Source organism: Phalangium opilio, unplaced genomic scaffold, assembly GCF_054372755.1.
Source record: "Phalangium opilio isolate 3A_F unplaced genomic scaffold, DU_Popi_V2 ptg000013l_1, whole genome shotgun sequence".
NCBI classification, from domain to species: Eukaryota; Metazoa; Arthropoda; class Arachnida; order Opiliones; family Phalangiidae; genus Phalangium; species Phalangium opilio.
In genome coordinates this window covers 13,210,612-13,229,023 of record NW_028324148.1, presented here as the reverse complement: position 1 = coordinate 13,229,023, position 18,412 = coordinate 13,210,612, and positions in this window count along the sequence as shown.

Sequence of the window (18,412 nt, the reverse complement as noted above, 5' to 3'; positions counted from 1 at the left end):
TTCTGACTTATCTACCACTAAAAGTGTAAAATAAAATTGGTAAGGTAAAATGTCTTAAGATGGTCATGAGAATCCTGGAAAATTTAGGAAATATTGTAGGGATATTTTGACTCTCACACACAAGAGACTAATCTGAAAATGGCAACCGTCCAGGTAGTTGAAGCCTTCAGCTTTGGCCTTGACAGTCCTCAATTGTCATTAGAGTTATCTCAGTTGTGACGTCACTGCCTAGGTAAAACGTCACAGGCTTAGCTTTGGCAGTGGGCGGCCATGTTTGGTACCGCGTTGGTTCTATGGGCAAATACCACAGGTGACGTCACACTTAAACTTCTACGGCCACATGTTGGAGGTAACGCGAAGTATGACGCGAAAAGACAGTCGAAAGATACCGTTTCTAAACCGCTTTGGCTCTTTTATGGTTCAGAATGCATGTAATCGCTAAAGAGATTGATGAATAGACTCTAGAATCTTCTTAAGTCAGGGTAAAATCAAGTCTTTGGTGGACTGATAACGTTGAAGTTCTATCTAAAGTCTTTGTTTGTTGTCCACACACACCCAATCAATTTCCATCATAATGGCCCTGTAAAACACAGACGATAGGCAGCCCATTCCCCTTTTGAAAATTTTATTCTGAAATTCACAAACAAACTTACGCGACTACCACTTTGAAGAAAGTTAATATTACGAAGAGCAAAATTACCTAAGGTCAGAATTTAATTATAAGAAATAAAATACTCAGAAACGAGACGTGAAAGTGCCGCAGTCGTGCTGTAAATAATTTTAAAATAAATTTAAACATCATTAAAATTCAATAAAACAATTAAAGGTACATTCGTATCTACAACCAAAAATAGCAAAATATGTTTTCGAAGGACTTTTCAGTGTCGTAGATTTTATTTGCTACTATTCCTTTGAAAAAAAAACCTTAATAAAAAACCCAAGTGCAACGTGATTCGATCGACCTCGGGTCTATCTATTTTAACGTGGCGGCATTTAAATTAAATTTAAATCAGTTTGGACCGTTAATTAAAGAGAACCGAAATTCCGCTAATAGTTTTTTCGAGAGAGTTTTAATGTATGGTTTTTACTCGGTTATTATAACACCATAAGGTGAAACTTGTTCAATTAGAAACTGAATAAATTGATATAAAACACTCCGACCTCCAAGGATTAGTGCAACGCAAAAACTGTTTAAGAACTCTCTGGAATTTCTTTCTCTTTTCGTCGTCTGCTAAGGCCGAGGTTCCCGGGTCGATAAGCCATTACACACCGTTCGAGATTTTTACGTCGTAATTAGATAGTTCTGAAGTAATAGAACACTTCGAGGTAACAAAGAGGGAAAGACGGGGGTTAAACTTTGCCTTCCATCTAGCTATTTAGCGCCTGCGCTGTAGGCTTGGGGGTTCATGAGAGTGACAGTGAGGGTTCAACCCCCTTGTACGTCAGGGTACAGATGCTTGCCTACCCCGAATTTTACATCGAAAGGGTTTCCTATTGTTGTACCAGTACCTTAAAGCGAGTTTTGGCTGTGATTTAAAATGCCACTAGATGTCGCCAAGCTTAGCAAGAGATAATTATCTCCTTGGTTCCTGCTTTTTTCGAGAGGGTTAGTAAAAGATTAGCCAGCATGTTAGGGGCGCCACAATACAAGAGCCAGCATTTGCTTTAAGACTCGCTAACCAAGAATGAGTTGAACTGAACCGAACCGGTTATAGAAACTTAACTCCCAGAAACTGGCAGCCATGGTTGCCAATTTATATAAGATAAAATACATCACATTATGGACTTTTGATCAAAACATAATTTAAGTGATACCACTAAGACATCGATACCATCATTAAGGCGTCTCACTTCATCCAGTAGCAGAAAATTGTCATGTAAGAATTGTCATTAGGCTATCGCACGAGCCGAGACAATTGCATAGTAGGGAAACGTTTTTTTATTTTTGTTTTTCTTTTTCAAATGATAAAATTTGTCTAGAGAGAATCTTACATGAATTTCTGTACCAAAGTGCTCATTATATTAGCTATAATTTACGACCAATGTTACTAAGCCGGTGTACCGTACCCTTGATGTTATTTTAATATTATTGTCAGCTCTAGTCTAGCCTTGTTAATAGTTACTAAGACTGTAACATTATACACATTTTTAGCAACGCGACATTATAGGCTATAAGGTTCTTGAACTCTGTAACAGTAACAAAATTATTAACATGTAAAAATATGCTAAGATTTACTTTAGAACTGATACACTGTAAAAGGTTTTGAGATTCCAAGTACAGCCAAGTTTTATTCAAAGTTTTGTACCTATATAAAACATATCGTCGTTTGGTTGTCGCACAGGAAAAAATACATAACAGTAATAATATTACCTATGATCATAAGTACTTACCTGCGATATCCAAATGCCTATATGTTTTCTCAGAAGTATATAATACTTTTCTACGAGAGAAGTGTACCACAAAGCGCGGGGTAGTTGTAATTTGATTCATCTCAACATCAAAACATTTGGATCAAGGTTACTAAACCGAATCAGATACGGGATAGAAAGGCGTGCTTGTGGATTCTTGTCCCACGTCAAGACAATCAAGGTTTGAGGGTTGATTGCTGAGGATTTAGTACCAAACAGTTATAGAATTCACCCTAGCACGGTGCGATGCCCATTTGAAGCCTGATAAACAGGAGAGCAAACGAAAAGGGCAAGAGCCTGGGTAGAATCCTGTTACATAACTTAAAGAATTAAGAGAATACAGAGTGTCATCTTTCTTCTATTATCCCCTTCTAGTTTTATAAACAAACTGTACAAAACTTCGTATAAAGCTTGGCTGTAAATTGTATCTCAGAACGTTTTACGGTTTATCAGTTTCAAAGCAAACCTTGGCATACTATAAGTCAAGTTATGGTTAGACAAAACCTCCTGGAAAGGCCAGATAATTTTGAAATAAGAAATTTGTGGCAATTCTTGCAAAATAGCGAAAACGGTATTGTATATTATATCTCGTAGCCAAAAAAAAATAATGTTGACGACTCTGAACTTGAATATAAGTTAGTTTCTGCAGTTGTCTATAATTCACATCACATCAATCATACATTAAATCATGTGACATCAAGCTAGAGTTGTCCTCTTGAGATAAATGGAACATCCAAAAATAGAACGTATATATATACTCCAGTAAGGGAACGCATTTCCGTTAGTAAATTACTATTCCAAGAAGATGAAGATGATCATTTACCTGACATTGAAAAACAGGAGAAAGAAAGATGCTCTCGCGTTTCCGGCGCATCCTATCATCTTTTATAGCAACATTACATTAATGCACGCGTCGCCAACATTGGCACGCGAGATCTTTCGCACGAGAACGTCGTCGCGTTTGCGTGTTGCGTTGTCCCGTACACTTAAGTCCCGCTTGCCTTCGGGGCACGCACTTTTCTTACAAGTTTTAAGTTTCTAAACACGTAAACAAACTACTCCATTACTGTTACTGATACGATTTTGCGCGCTCTTTTAAAGTGGAAACGTAACGGACGAAAGTTGACCGCTTTAGATATGGGGTTTTACATGAACAGGGTTGCCACAGGTCGGCGAGAATCTGTAGAAGTCGGGGAATCTCAATTTGGACCATAAAGGTTAGGGAAAGTCGTAACGGGCCAAAGTCAGGAAATTTAAAATGGGTCAAAAAAGGTCAAGGGAAAGTCAGGGAATTTCAAAATGGGCCAAAAAGGTCCAAGGAAAGTCAGGGAATTTCAAAATGGGCCAAAAAGGTCATGGGAAAGTCAGGGAATTCCAAAGTGGGCCAAAAAAGTCAAGGGAAAGTCAGGGAATTTCAAAATGGGCCAAAAAAGTTGAAGAGAAAGTCAGGGAATTTCAAAATGGGCCAATAAAGGTCAAGGGAATTCCAAAGTGAGCCAAAAAGGTCAAGGGAATTCCAAAGTGAGCCAAAAAGGCCAAGGGATAGTCAGAGAGTTTCAAAATGGGCCAAAAAAAGGTCAGGGTAAAGTCAGGGAATTTCAAAATGGGCGAAAAAAGGTCAAGGGAAAGTCAAGGAATTTCAAAATGGGCCAAAAAGGTAAGGGAAAAGTCAGGGAATTTTAAAATGAGCCAAAAAAGGTCAAGGGAAAGTCAGGGAATTTGAAAATGGGCCAAAAGGTCAAGGGAAAATTAGGGAATTTTCAATGAAGTCAGGGAATTTCATTAATGTGGTTGAAATATTTGCGGTCCCACCATCAAGCAGTTTTAGTGAGATCACGTTTGACCAAACACTGAAATGTTTTAAATTTAATATTCCAAAATGAAATTTAAACTCAAGTTTTCTAAATTATATTTAGAATAATGACATCTGGGCCTATAAACGTCAGGGAAAACCTGGAGAAGTCAGGGAATTTGAATCTGAAACTTTCCTGGCAAACACTGATAAAGAGTGGTAGGTCCGAAGTATAGTGGGTCTACGAGCATTTTTAGAGTCAAAAATGAAATTTCTATGACATTTTGATTAAGGTGTCCAATGTGGAAAAATTTCATAAACCATTTTTTGACTCAAATCTACAATAGAACCGGAAGCACGACAAATGGGTGAAAGATTTTAAGTTGCGTTTCTTCTTTAGCTATGAACTATTTTTATGAAGATCGCGTGCCAGGTTGTACCGCATTCCGTGACTCTTAGAACATTATTTAAATGTCAATGTTGTGAAAGGTAGTCTCAAACATTTTTTAATTACCGTCGAAATGGTCTGTGAGAAACGTATTATGGGAATTGGAGAAGCTATTAGTGTTTTTCTTAATATTTTATTTCTCCCAAGATGGAAGAGACAAGTTTCTAATTTTGGTGCGCGTAATTATAATGGATCCACCGACGGAAATGTTTATGTTCGAAGCCCTGTGGGTGTGTTATTACGTCGTTTTGTATACAGATAATTTCAATATATATATTTTTTCCAAGATTTTCTTTTTACGCGACACGTGAGACATTTTTAAAATCATAATACTATATCACAGCTTTGCCATAGTACTGTAGAGTAATGGCACCTCTCTGCCTTTGGTTACGTTACGCTCTATGAGAAATTAACACGGAGTGCCAGTACTCTGTTCTTCCTTTGGAAAAATGGGGGATTTTGAAATGACAGAGACAAGTCATAACAGTCACTGAATTCAATGCAGGTTGAGAAATTTTCCTATAGTAGGTACTGGCTTGAGCTAATATACTTAATCCCTCAAGCTCATAATATTGCTATTTATCTTTTACAATTAAAAGTGGAAAAATTTATCAGGGAAATCTCCAACAGTCAGGGAATTTTGAAAGAGTCGACCATTGCACGAAACCTAGTGTTAAAAGCAATACCCAATGTCAAGCATTAAAATATAAAAAAAATGTTTTGAAGAAATTAGAAAATAGTAATTTTGTATTTGAGAATTGGAATTTAAAATTAAATATTTTGGACGGAATTTTTAATTTTTAATTGATGAATTGGAACTATTTTGGATGGAATTTTTAATTGATGAATTAGAACTGTTTTGGATGGAATTTTTAATTTTTAAATTGAAGAAATGGAATTTAAAAATTAAACATTTTGGATGGAATTTTTAATTTTAAATTGAAGAATTGGAATTTAAAATTAAATATTTTGGATGGAATTTTTAATTTTAAATTGAAGAATTGTAATTTAAAATTAAAAATTTCAGATAGGAATTTATTTTAAGAAAAATAGATAATTATCCTCAAAGCCTGTCACATTTTGGCGCCCAAGTCATAAATATTAATATTGTGACGATAATATGAATTAATTTCCTTGAAATAACTTGGATAGTAAACTTTAAAATAATCGTTTTAATCTTTGATCAAAAAGGTACGTACAACGCCTTGATTCCCGAAGATACTCGATTAAGGCAATTATTTCTCGTATTAATACTATAGATTTATATTAGTTTAATTTGATCGTGAGGCCGTGTCGGCAATTATCAAGAAAAACGATTAATTTTCTCATTAATTACGGATCCTGAAATGTCACGCTCGAATCACGATCTCTCTTTTGTTAAATCTTTCTTAATACTCCGCCGCTATTTTTTTAATCACTTTAGGCTATTCTCAGCGTTGTTGTGTAATTGCTCAAAGCCAGAGTAGAGAGTACCAAGGGAGCTGGCTTATTATTTCGATTGAATATAAACCCCATGTAAATGCTTGGTAATACACGATAACTGATGCATTTTTTCAGTTGATTTAGTTGAAGGTTTAAATACGGGTTACGTCGGTTTTATGGACTATCATATCAATATACTGTATTTTTCTATGAAATCCTCTGCTATCTTGAGAAATCTCCAATCAATCAATCATTTGGTTTGATTTTAATAGTTTTTCCCCATGGAATTTAAATTAATGTTTTGAAAAATATCTATTATGGAAAGTGGATTTAAATTAATATCTGACGAGATATTTAAGAAAACGGCACAGCTATGACCCCGTCTTGTCCCTTATGGCTACGGCATCGCAGGCAGCGTTTTGTAGGAAGTTTTCAACTAATAAAACAATCATATGTATTAGTAGTTTGAGATGAAGGAAACGCCAATAAAGAGTTTCACATTTTTCCACCAGATAGAGTTTCACATTTTTCCACCAGATGGCGACACTGGTATTGCTTTATTTTAAAAATAAATTTTCTACTTTCGATATTTTTGATTAAAAATTACAAAAATAACTTATAGACTATTCCAATAATTCCAGCAGAGAAGTAAGCACCACAGGGGTTATTTCTCTCTCGACGAAAAACACCACTAGAGGCGGTGCGAGTCGGCTGTTTTCCACCGTGTAGTGAGCTCTAGCTCCGTCTGGCGGTGCCACTGGGCGCCAGGGAAAACACCTAAGAGCGCAACCTACCGCTCCTGTGGGTTGGAATAAATAATAGAACGGTCTATTGGGCTTACCATAAGTTTATAAGATATGTGCCATAAGTTGACATTTGCTATACTTCGTAATGCTAGAGACTAAGGCTCGTTTGCATAGAAAAATTCGAAAACGCTCACGCTTCGCGAGCTTGAATACGCGCGGTAACGTTATTTTTTCGAACGTTTCCGCTTTCGCTCGAAATTTTCACGCAACTCGCGCCAATGAAAACGAGCCCTAATTACAGCTTGAGCTAGTTCGAGAACGACAAGCGAGAAATGACTACACTGGGTTTTGCAGTCCATCTTCTTGTTTAGTCTGTACTAAGCCTTTGACAGCGCCTCACCAGGCGCCACTTTACCTCGAATCTATGACCTACCTCCATTACTTCATGAGAAGCTCCAGTTTGTAACCAGCGACAAACTTATGGGGAACATATCTTACGAACTTGGAATTACTTTTATACCCTTACCAAATTAAATTATGTTTTTCATCAACCATTACTTGACTGACGCCAGTGTCTTCACAATCTCGAATTAATGCAAAAGTACGCTTGCATTAACTAAAATGTTTTTCCGAATATTCGCTGGAAGCAATTCGTGAGCGCGAATCCTTTCGTATGGGGGTTAATTTAAGGATAGCTGAACACGTCCTTGTCGCGTGCCGTTTAAGAATTCTTTTCCTAATTTAATATGAGCGAGATTGTGGCTATAGCTCAGCGACTTAATGGAAAGCTAGCCACTATTTAAATGGTTATTAATCGAGCATCTCTGAAGTTTTCGTGACGGACGTCGCTTTTAACAGGGCGTAATCCTTCAATAACTAATTAGGGGGTTGTTACATTTTATCGTAAGTCCGTAATGCCTAAGTTTGGGGCTACCGTAGGGGCGTATACTATAGCCATGCGACACAAAATGTGATTTTGCAGTGACAACATAGGCTGTTAAAAAACACGGGCCCCATTTTTGTCGTCTACTTTGCCACAAATTTAATATTATTTTTTACTGTTTAAATAGCATTTAATGATAAATATACAAGCTGTTTCAACAAGAATGGTAGACTAGTGATGGCCAATATCTTAAATTAACCGGTATCGAAGTTTTTCTGGAACCGATACCGAATATTTATCCAAAAAAATCGATATCGGCCGATTATTAACCAACTTTTATCGATTATTAACCATTAAACCGGTTACTTAACCTCGAACCGATTAATCGGTAAAAATCGGTTACTTAACCTCGAACCGATTAATCGGTAAAAATCGGTTACTTAACCTCGAACCGATTAATCGGTAAAAATCGGTTACTTAACCTCGAACCGATTAATCGGTAAAAGTCGGTTACTTAACCTCGAACCGATTAATCGGTAAAAGTCGGTTACTTAACCTCGAACCGATTAATCGGTAAAAATCGGTTACTTAACCTCGAACCGATTAATCGGTAACTATCAGTAAATTAACCTCGAACCGATTAATCGGTAACTATCAGTAAATTAACCTCGAACCGATATATCAGTGTCATATCGGTCACCGACATCGATTTGTTCTCATCACTAGTTTAGACCATACTTATGAATTTTTAATAGGGCTATGACTTTATCTGGTTTAAAACGAAATTATTAAGGATTCAGTTAGCGTTCCTTCATCTTCTTTAAATTTTAATTTTAAAAATTTTGACTTCGAAGATAGTTTAATGAGGTTTATCTTGTTAAAAGCATTTACCTCTAATGTATTTTTCAGGTAGTTTTGCGGGAGCACGTCCGACTTAGACACGTATTATATTACAGATTCTGATAATGTAGTGTATCTTTTTTGGTTTTAAATTGTAATACAACGAGAAATATTTTACATAACTCAGGTTACTCAGAGTTGATTAGAAGATTCAACGCTTTGATCGCAAAATTTAAAAGGTATTCTATCATTTAATATTGATATATTCTGTTTACGAAATATTTAACAAATCTGCACAAGTACCCGTAATAGATGCTTAAAGTAAGGGAATTCGAAAATGGGTCTTAAGTGTCAGGAATTTGTCATAAAATTCAGGGAATTTGTCATGGAAATCAGTGAATTTGTCATGGAAATCAGTGAATTTGTCATGGAAATCAGGGAATTTGTCGTGAAATTCTGGGAATTTGTCGTCGTAAAATTCAGGAAATTTGCCGTAAAATTGAGGGAATTTCACATTGGTTCGTTGATATTCCTACTTTAGTTCAGGCATGTTAAAATTTTGCTGTTTAATATAGAGAGTTGCTGATAAGTTTGCCCTAAATTAAACGATGTGTTCTTTGAGTCTAATTCTGATTGGACAGTTTCAAAGATCTACCATCTACTACGTATAGTTATGGAGATATGGACTTCCAAAAATTGGCTTTACTTGACCATAGAGCCCACACTCAACGCATTTCAATAGTACACTTCTACTATATAAAGGTTCAATAACGCTCTTAGGTTGAAGACTATTATAATTGTCTAAACAAGATGGACACTCTGATATGCCTTACTCTTCATGTTTGCCAATTTCCTTGTTTTGAGGACATTGATTGTCCTCAAAACAAGAAAATCTCCGTAATTAAATGTTGTATACTCCCAGGTTCTTTGATTATTTTAGCCACAACATTTTGGCAGTCTTTTCTAGAAATAAAAGTGGAAATTAAAACTGTCTGGGAAAACCGGAAAAATTTAGGGAATTTCGAAATGAAAAATCTATAGCAACCCTATATTTCAAATAAAAATTTAATTAAGTACTTACAAATTTAATTTACATTTTCAAGTATTTAACGTTACGTAAACGTTAATATTATTTTAATTAAAGTTAAAATATAGATCGAGATTTGTTATTAAATTATTTATTAATTCGTTCCCTCTATTTCTATCGAACAAAGCCTAGGTTTTTTTTCATTTATCTACTAATGGATGGAAGCTTTTTGAAAAATAATAATTTAATGATTTAAATTCCTTTTCGCGGCCCTTGCCCTTGGCCTTACACCTTCGTATCTCGCTTCAGGGTCACTTGTCGCGTGCTAGTCTGGCGTCAGGCACGCTGCACTGACTGACTAAAAGCGAAAGTCTTCTTGGCTCGTATTCACACCTAAACCAAAAAATATGTTTGGCCGATTTTTCAGCCTCAACGTTTAATGGAACATTAATAATTGCCTTCTAGACCAATCGTCTATCATTTCGAAAGGCATTCGTCCGCTCGCCCCGGGACATTCTCTTTCCGCCCATTTTTACTTCGTTTATTTCGTGAAGCCCTTTTTTAATTATAGCCCTACCGCTATCATGATACCTTTACGTAAGTTTCCCCAGAAGATATTCAATATTCACACGAATAATGATTGCGTTGAATTTCTTTTTAAATGATTAACTTTTGTTTGCCTTTTAAAATATGTAATCTTAAGTATTTTAATTTTAACTTCTAATGTAATATTAGTACTTCTAATGTAGGATTATTCTACAAGGTGCTTGTGGAAGATCTGTCAGAAATTATGGGGGCCGATATTGATTCGAAAATGAGTGTTTTACCGATGGCCCCTGAAAAAATTAGCAGTGCATTTCAATTTCTTACTTAAATTTAAAGGGAGCATCCATGATCATAACTTGTTTAGAGTGAGTGTCCTTTGTAGAGGCAAAATATGTCATGAAACATTTTCAACTCAAATTTATTTTCCACTCCTATAAATATCCATTTTGGAACGCACTGTGAAACATTAAATGAAGTCGGGGATAGATTTAATTTTCGAAGTAGGAATGGAGAACGGTTAGTATTTATTTCAGTCCGACTCATAGCCCCGTATAGAGCCCTCCCTCCAACACGTAACGAAAAGTTTAAATTATCTTATTGGCTCACTTAGTTTAAACTACGTTTTGATGACGTTGCTGACGGGGAGGGCGAAAACTTCGTAATTCCTTTTTACCTCTGTCGCTATGACCCACCTCTTCTTTCATACCCCTCCGTGCGCCCATATTACTCTGTTCTCCATTCCTACTTCTAAAATTAAATCTATCCATGATCAAGTTAATTGCGAAACACAACTACATTAGCAAGAACCAAGCATCGCATATCTTGTTTTGTTTTTCAAATATTTTAGGCCTAACGTAGTACATTATCCAATAAATTTGGAATAAATGAATAAATTCTTTATAAAACTAGCTTTGGATAATTCGAGTACATTCGTAGGCAATGGAGATCATTTGTAATATAGCGTGCTTTCGTAGCGCTTCTTTAGATATGGTGTTAATTTTCACTAGAGCTAAAATATTCTTGGTCGATGTGTTTGGAGGCACGTGTTTTGACAACAAACACCGAAAGATACATTATAAATAATTCGGGCTTAATCTGTTTTCTTAAAGCTTAATTAGCGGGTTCCGCTGAGTTATTAATAGTGCTGTGCGAGTACTCGATAAGACTCGAGTACTCGATCGAGTATCGAGTCGAGTACTCGGCTCGATACTCGATAAGAGATTTTCTGAGACTCGAAAGGGTTTCGAGTATCAAACCAAGGCTCGATAAATACTCGAACCTGCTTTTGGAAAGCCTTCAACTCTGAAAATAGGATGTAGTAGCTATAAAAATTTACAAGAAAGTCACGCTTATTGGTTAACAGACGCACATTAGTGCTCATTGGGTAGTTTAGATCATAATGCCAGTGCAATGTAGTAGGGTGGTAGCTCCTAGCTGGTAAAATAGTGGAAGTAATGAAATACAGTTAAAGACGCGTTTACTATTATTATTTTATTATTTTATTAATTTATTTATTTAATAATTTATTTTAAGTTTAGGTTAGCAATTTTCGTTTGGAACTTTGCGGGAAGTATAACAATGGCTACAAGTGACTTCGGTGAGGAATGACATTCCGAAGAAGATATTAATGAGGAATCAAGTTAGTTAAATTTAAAGGGAAGAAGACTAATACCGTCTGGGAATTGATGGAAGTAGTTGTCGATGGTCAAAATTACACCAAATGTCTATTATGAGAACAATAAATTAACAGAAGTGTGAAAATACTAGAAAATCAATTCCCAATTACTCGATAAATACTCGAAACAAATTTTCCAACTACTCGATACTCGATTCGAGTACTCGAGACTCGGCTCGATACTCGATAAGGGAAAATTTCAATACTCGAGATTCGACTCGAAACCAAAAATTCAAGGCTCGCACAGCCCTAGTTATTAATGTCTATTAAAAGACGTTAGTTACGACGAACACCCGACCTGATCAAATCGTCCCTAATGGTGTTTATTATCACGGGTTACGAACTGCAATTTACGGTCATTATATGAAAAAAGCCGAAAAACCGCGGACGGAGCGGTGCATCTTGGGAAAAGGCGTCAGTGAACTCAACGTTATGGAATAAATCACCTTAATGTGTCATTAAAATTTTACAGGCTTAATTAACAAAGGTTAAAGGGAAGAACGAAGCTCCAGGACTTGTTGGTTTTTATACAGCCAAATGCAGTCTCGTAGAGTTGAAGGGATAGTAACATGATAATATAGCAACTCAACAATATTTTGAAGGTTTTATTTAGGCCAACCTGAAAGTGTGAAAATTTATATGGTTTGTATGAATATGAAATTGGGGAAATGGACTTACACTAATACAAGGTAACTCATGGAAATATCAGGGAGGTTGCTTTAGGACTGTACACTTAGGGAGATGTCATGGAAAATCGTAATTGTATTGGAGAATCAGAGAAGAAATTATAATTATTTTGGAAAATCACAGAAAAAATCATAGTTATTTTGGAAAATCGCAGAAGAAATCTTCAGTCTTTTAGAAAATTAGAGAAGAAATCTTTATTATTTTGGAAAATGGAGAAGAAATCTTAATTATTTTGGAAAATTAGAGAAGAAATCTTAATTATTTTGGAAAATTAGAGAAGAAATCTTAATTATTTTGGAAAATTAGAGAAGAAATCATAATTATTCTGGAAAATTGCAGAAATCTTAATTATTTTGGAAAATCGCAGAAAAAGTCTTAATTATTTTGGAAATTCTGAGAAGAAATATTAATTAAACTAATAATAAGTAATTAAGGTTAAGAAATCTTAGTTATTTTTCGGAAAAACATAGAAAATTATTAGTAAGTTTACTAACAATGAACGGCAAGAAATTTAAAATAACATTTTTTTCTTCTGTCTACAACAAGGTTTTCATATCCATGTAATAATTCTCGTGCTATTTCTAGCCTAACTCCACAGAACCTTTTGAACTTTCTTCTTTAACCACCCTTCGGTACGGTCTATAGTATACTTATTGGTAGAGTAATTGTCATTGACGGTGGTCGATGTAATTGCTACTGTGGTCCATGGTTATTACGCAGAGACATTCCACGAAGGTTGCCTATTAATGATCCTCTTTGAAAACGAATACGTGTATTTGAAACATTAATGCTTGCTTCTGTATGTTATTTCGTTATGAATATAGGTTTATTAACTTTAATGAGCGCCCTTGACCCTGCTTGTCAGGTCTAGAAAACTCATAGGTTCCACAAGCGCCCATTATATTTTAGTTATGAATGATGATCTGCTTTAAAACAAAAATATAAAAATACTAGCAGAAAAGGTACCCACCCGGCTTGGTCCGTCACCTCGTTAGCCCGTCGGAATATCTTTATAATTATTTTAAAAAATGGCGGCAAATCGAACCCCAAAAGCCATAAAGTCCGTCTGTAGGATATAAAGAACCAGTGTACTAAATATTAGCGAAATCGGTTGAAACGCCTGATTGTTTTTCCATAAAAATTGCTTTTTTTTTTAATTTATGGCCGCCATTTATCAAGATGGCACTGAATTAGAAACCTTTCTTATTGCGTGCCTACTACTTAAGAGTAACTTTCCTGCAAAATTTCAGCATTCTAAGCAAAGCGGTTGGGAGGGGGCGTTGAATATCATTATAAAAAATATCATTATTTATTATTATTTTTCCTTTGCAAAATATTTATTTTTGAATAACCATTTATTTTGCTTATGTGTTATATTTTTGAACGTAATCGTTTTATTTTTCCCTAAAAATATGCCATTAATTCATCACGTATTCAAAAATCATGTATCGATCTCGATTAGCTGAGCTCTAATCGATAATTTTTCGATTAATCGATTCATTTCTGACTGCTTGAAAAATTCATTTTTTTAATAACAGGATATCTTGCTCATTTGTTATATTTATGAACATAATCGCTGTAGTTTCTTTTCTACAAATTTAAACATCAATTCATCTAGCAGACGAAAACACTGCATCATGTATATTTGGCTAACTGTACATTTCATAAGTAGCCTTATCCCTTTTCAAACTAATTTTCCAAGAAGAAAAATAAGAATATTTCAAAGAAACTAACCCGCTTGGTGTACATAGAACAGTAGCTTACCGCGTCTGTCTACAGAAGCTTTTGTATGTTCCGAGTACCACTTACTAGTAGCTAACCCACGGGCCAATTAAAGCGGGACATCATGTCTTTACATCAAGAGAGAAAAACTCGTGCTGCATTTTGACTTTTCCGCAAATGAAAGTGTTAAAATACACACGGGAATTTGAGGGTTGTTCATATAGTGATTGTATGTATAGAAACTATTTTAAAATTGAATAACATTATGTAGATATTGTGGGTGAAGACTGCTCCTTAATGCCTCAGCCACAGTTCTAAAATAAGAATTTCTGCACGAAGAACTGAACTGAACTTAACCCAACCAATTACTTTTTACCGTTCCTTTTCAATGGCCTTAAGCTAAACGAACCAAAAACCTGTTACCAAAGAGGGTATAACGGGGAGGAGTAGAAGGCTTGGCTGAAGTGATCTTGCTTTGAAACTTTTCCTCTCGCGCGCATCTTCTTCTGTCCTCGTATTGGTTGAAATTATGTAAACCGGATACTAGGAGAAAAATATAGCAAATAAATAAAAAAGAGAAGCGAGAAATTCCAAAAAGCTTTCGTCTTTGTTAGACTTTTGCTGCTACGTACCATTCCGTTTTAACCGTCTTTTTGTCTCACTGAGACTGTCCCGTTTATATTAGTCCATGGTTAGCCCCATCATCTCTTGACCTGAAAACGTTCTTCTTGAACTTCCAAGATACGTAGTAGTCTGACATTTGACTTCAATCTCGTTCCGCTGACTGACCACGTATAGGCTAGACTGTGTATTTGACCTGGCGTATTTACTCTTGAGTGAGACGTCAGAGGAAAGCCAAGGGGTGGACCTACTAATCCTTTCCTAGTTGCTTACACTTATATCGAAGGGATAGGGAAATTACAGAGGGGTTAGACCGCGATCTACTTCAATTTATGTTATTAGTCAATGCCGAAATGAAATGTGTAATTTTCCGGTGATTGCCTTTTCTAAGTAAGGAGGTAGAAGTTTTTCCATAGACGTCTTGTCTTCTTGTGAAAAAATGTTTTTTGAACGTAAATAATTCTGACACTTTTGAGCCAACTCTTTCAGTAGAATTTATGATTTTCCTAACATCTCTAATGCAATATCTTGCATTTTTCAATAAATTATGAATTCACCTTCAAACTCTTTACTAGGATTTCTTCAAAATCCTATATTTTTGAACCTGTCCTATACTATCCTATAATTTCATGAAAATTCCAATATTTTTGGACCTATCCTATATTATCCTATAATTTCATGAAAGGTCCTATAATTCCTATATTTTTGACTTAGTCGAAGTTTTCGTATAGTTAAGCATCATCTGGAATTTTTATAAATTTTATTTTAATTAAGTACCTCTTTTCAAAATAAAATTAAATTTGTTTTATATAAGCATTTTTACTCCTATATTTTCTTATAAAAATTCTTAAAAGTTTTACTCCTATATTATCTTATAAAAATTCTTAAAAGTTTTACTCCTATATTTTCTTATAAAAATTCTTAAAAGTTTTACTCCTACATTTTCTTATAAAAATTCTTAAAAGTTTTACTCCTATATTTTCTTATAAAAATTCTTAAAATTTTTACTCCTATATTTTCTTATAAAAATTCTTAAAATTTTTACTCCTATATTTTCTTATAAAAATTCTTAAAATTTTTACTCCTATATTTTCTTATAAAAATTCTTATAATTTTTTCTACTATAAAATCCTATATTTTCTTATAAAAATTCTTATAATTTTTTCTACTATAAAATCCTATATTTTCTTATAAAAATTCTTATAATTTTTTCTACTATAAAATCCTATATTTTCTTATAAAAATTCTTATAATTTTTTCTCCTATAAAATCCTATAATTACAAAAAAAGCTAAATCCTATCTTTCCTATAAGGAATTCAAATTTTTGGATTCCCTGCTTTCCTTAAAACGAGAAATATTAAAAACATTTATTTATTTTTAGGTAAAATTGATCTATTTTCCAACCCTTTCACTAAAATTGTCTTTGTTCTTCACACTTCTGAAGCTTACAAAATAACTGAGACTAATACCACCAATTAGCTTTAATACAATGAAACTTAATATTCACATCACAAAATTAGGCGAATCACAAAAAGGCATATGCTGTTAACCAACTAAACCCTTAAGGGAAGTAAATAAAAAAGGAGACCGGATGAAAATATTAAATCGCAGAAAAGAAGTTTGTCACAAACATCATATACCATAACCTATTCATACAATATTGCGCGTTTCCTTTCAGTAGCTTTATAATATTAAAAAAAAAAATGAATGAAAAAATGTGACGGTGTTGGCACGTGCCCCAATGTCTTCACGCTCCACGAAGCCACTTAACAATGTACATACACCATATCGTCTGAGAGCAGACGACCCAAGTCTGTGATGACACGGGCCCAAGCGCTTTTCAATACGGTCAGGGAGAAGTTCAAAAGGAGTCGTATTGTGGGGTGAACTAGTGTTCTAATACCTAGAGACTAAACTCCAAGAGTGGGAAAAAGGGACAGGGTTCGAATTCAATAAACCCTGCCCAATGGTATTACCCAATAAAACCTGAGGATTTTTTTGGGCTAGGTACTATTGTCGAAAAAGTCTTGTACTGACTGCGTAACTACAACCAACGGACGAGCTTTTTCTTTGTGAAGATTCTCTCACGAGAGGGCGGTTCGTAGTGGAAGTTTGCGGCAACTCCGATGCCACTTGCCACTTGAAAAGTGATTGAAAGGAAGTTTTTTCCCCCAATTCCCCTATCTATGGGAGTTAAAGCAAATGTCTGCACCTAACATTTTACCTTGCCAAACGCAGGAGCCAATCAGAACTCGTTAACGTTGAGGGGCGTAGCTAAAACTAGCCTTTGCAAAGCTTGGAAGGCCAGTCAACTTCACCCCTCGATTATGGGAGCATCTAGTTGCATTTCAATAAACTACAGCCGCGACTTTCTTTAAGTAAGATGTACGGTTGTTAGTCTAAAAAGCGCGTACATTTCTTCTCCTTTTCGACTGCTCCCTGTTGCGGTATTTTCTCTCCTTTTCGACTGCTCCCTGTTGCGGTATTCCCGAGGTAATACGCTAGGATGAATACGCGAGCTATACGTCATAAAAACTTATGAATGTGTCCACATAACGGAACATTATGGTACTGGAGAATTTATACGGTAACCGTAGACGCGTACAGGAAGAGAAGGGATTGTTGTGTACTATTTAGTGTTTACCGCGTGATACCGAACGGCTGTTCAGGGTTCAGCCTTAAACTTTTTTCTTCTCTTGGTATTATGAATATAAAGTGTATTTGACACTATTTTTCGTGTAGATATATTAATCATTGTTTACTAATTGTAATTCGTGAAAATTTGTGATTGATGATTTGGCTTCATCAGAAAAAAATATTTAATTTTTCCTTTAAGATCCAATTTAGGAGAAAAAAACATTTTTCTTATAAAATCTTGTTAATGAGTAAATGAATTTTTTTCCTATAAGATCCTATTAAAAAGAAAAAAGTACATTTTTCCCATAAAATTTTATGAAATAGAAAAAAGATACATTTTTCCATAAAATCCTATTAAAGATATCTTGCTTTCCCTATAAAAAGTATTAAGCAGAAAAAATGTAATTTTATATATTCCTATAAAACAAAAAGTATGATATATTTCCTATAAAATTTTATTAAAGAGAAAAAACGATTTAATTTTTATTCTAATATCGTTTTAAACAGAAAAATATCCTATCGTCTTTATCCTATAAAATCTTATTAAAGAGAAATACGATTTAATTTTTGCACTAAGATTGTTTTAAAGAGAAAAATATCCTATCTTTCCTATAAAATACTATAAAACCGAGAAAAACTATCCTTTTTCACAATTAGGAAGCTTTAAATGTATGGCTACAGTGCTTTCTGCCTCATAGGCCCTTTTATCCTATTTTTCCTATAAAATCCTATAAATCCTATAAAACCAAGAAAAACTATCCTTTTTCCTTATCATAAAATTTGAAATTTCTGTCTACTGTGCTTTCTGCGTCATAGACCCTTTAAAAATGTTATGGTTGGGTTGAAAGACGAGCCATCGCTCATCCTGTTTACGACAGAAGACTCGTGTACGGTGTGTTCCCCGTTAGTTGACCAAGGCCTTGCATTTTAACATCAATCGTGTTTGTTTCCGAATC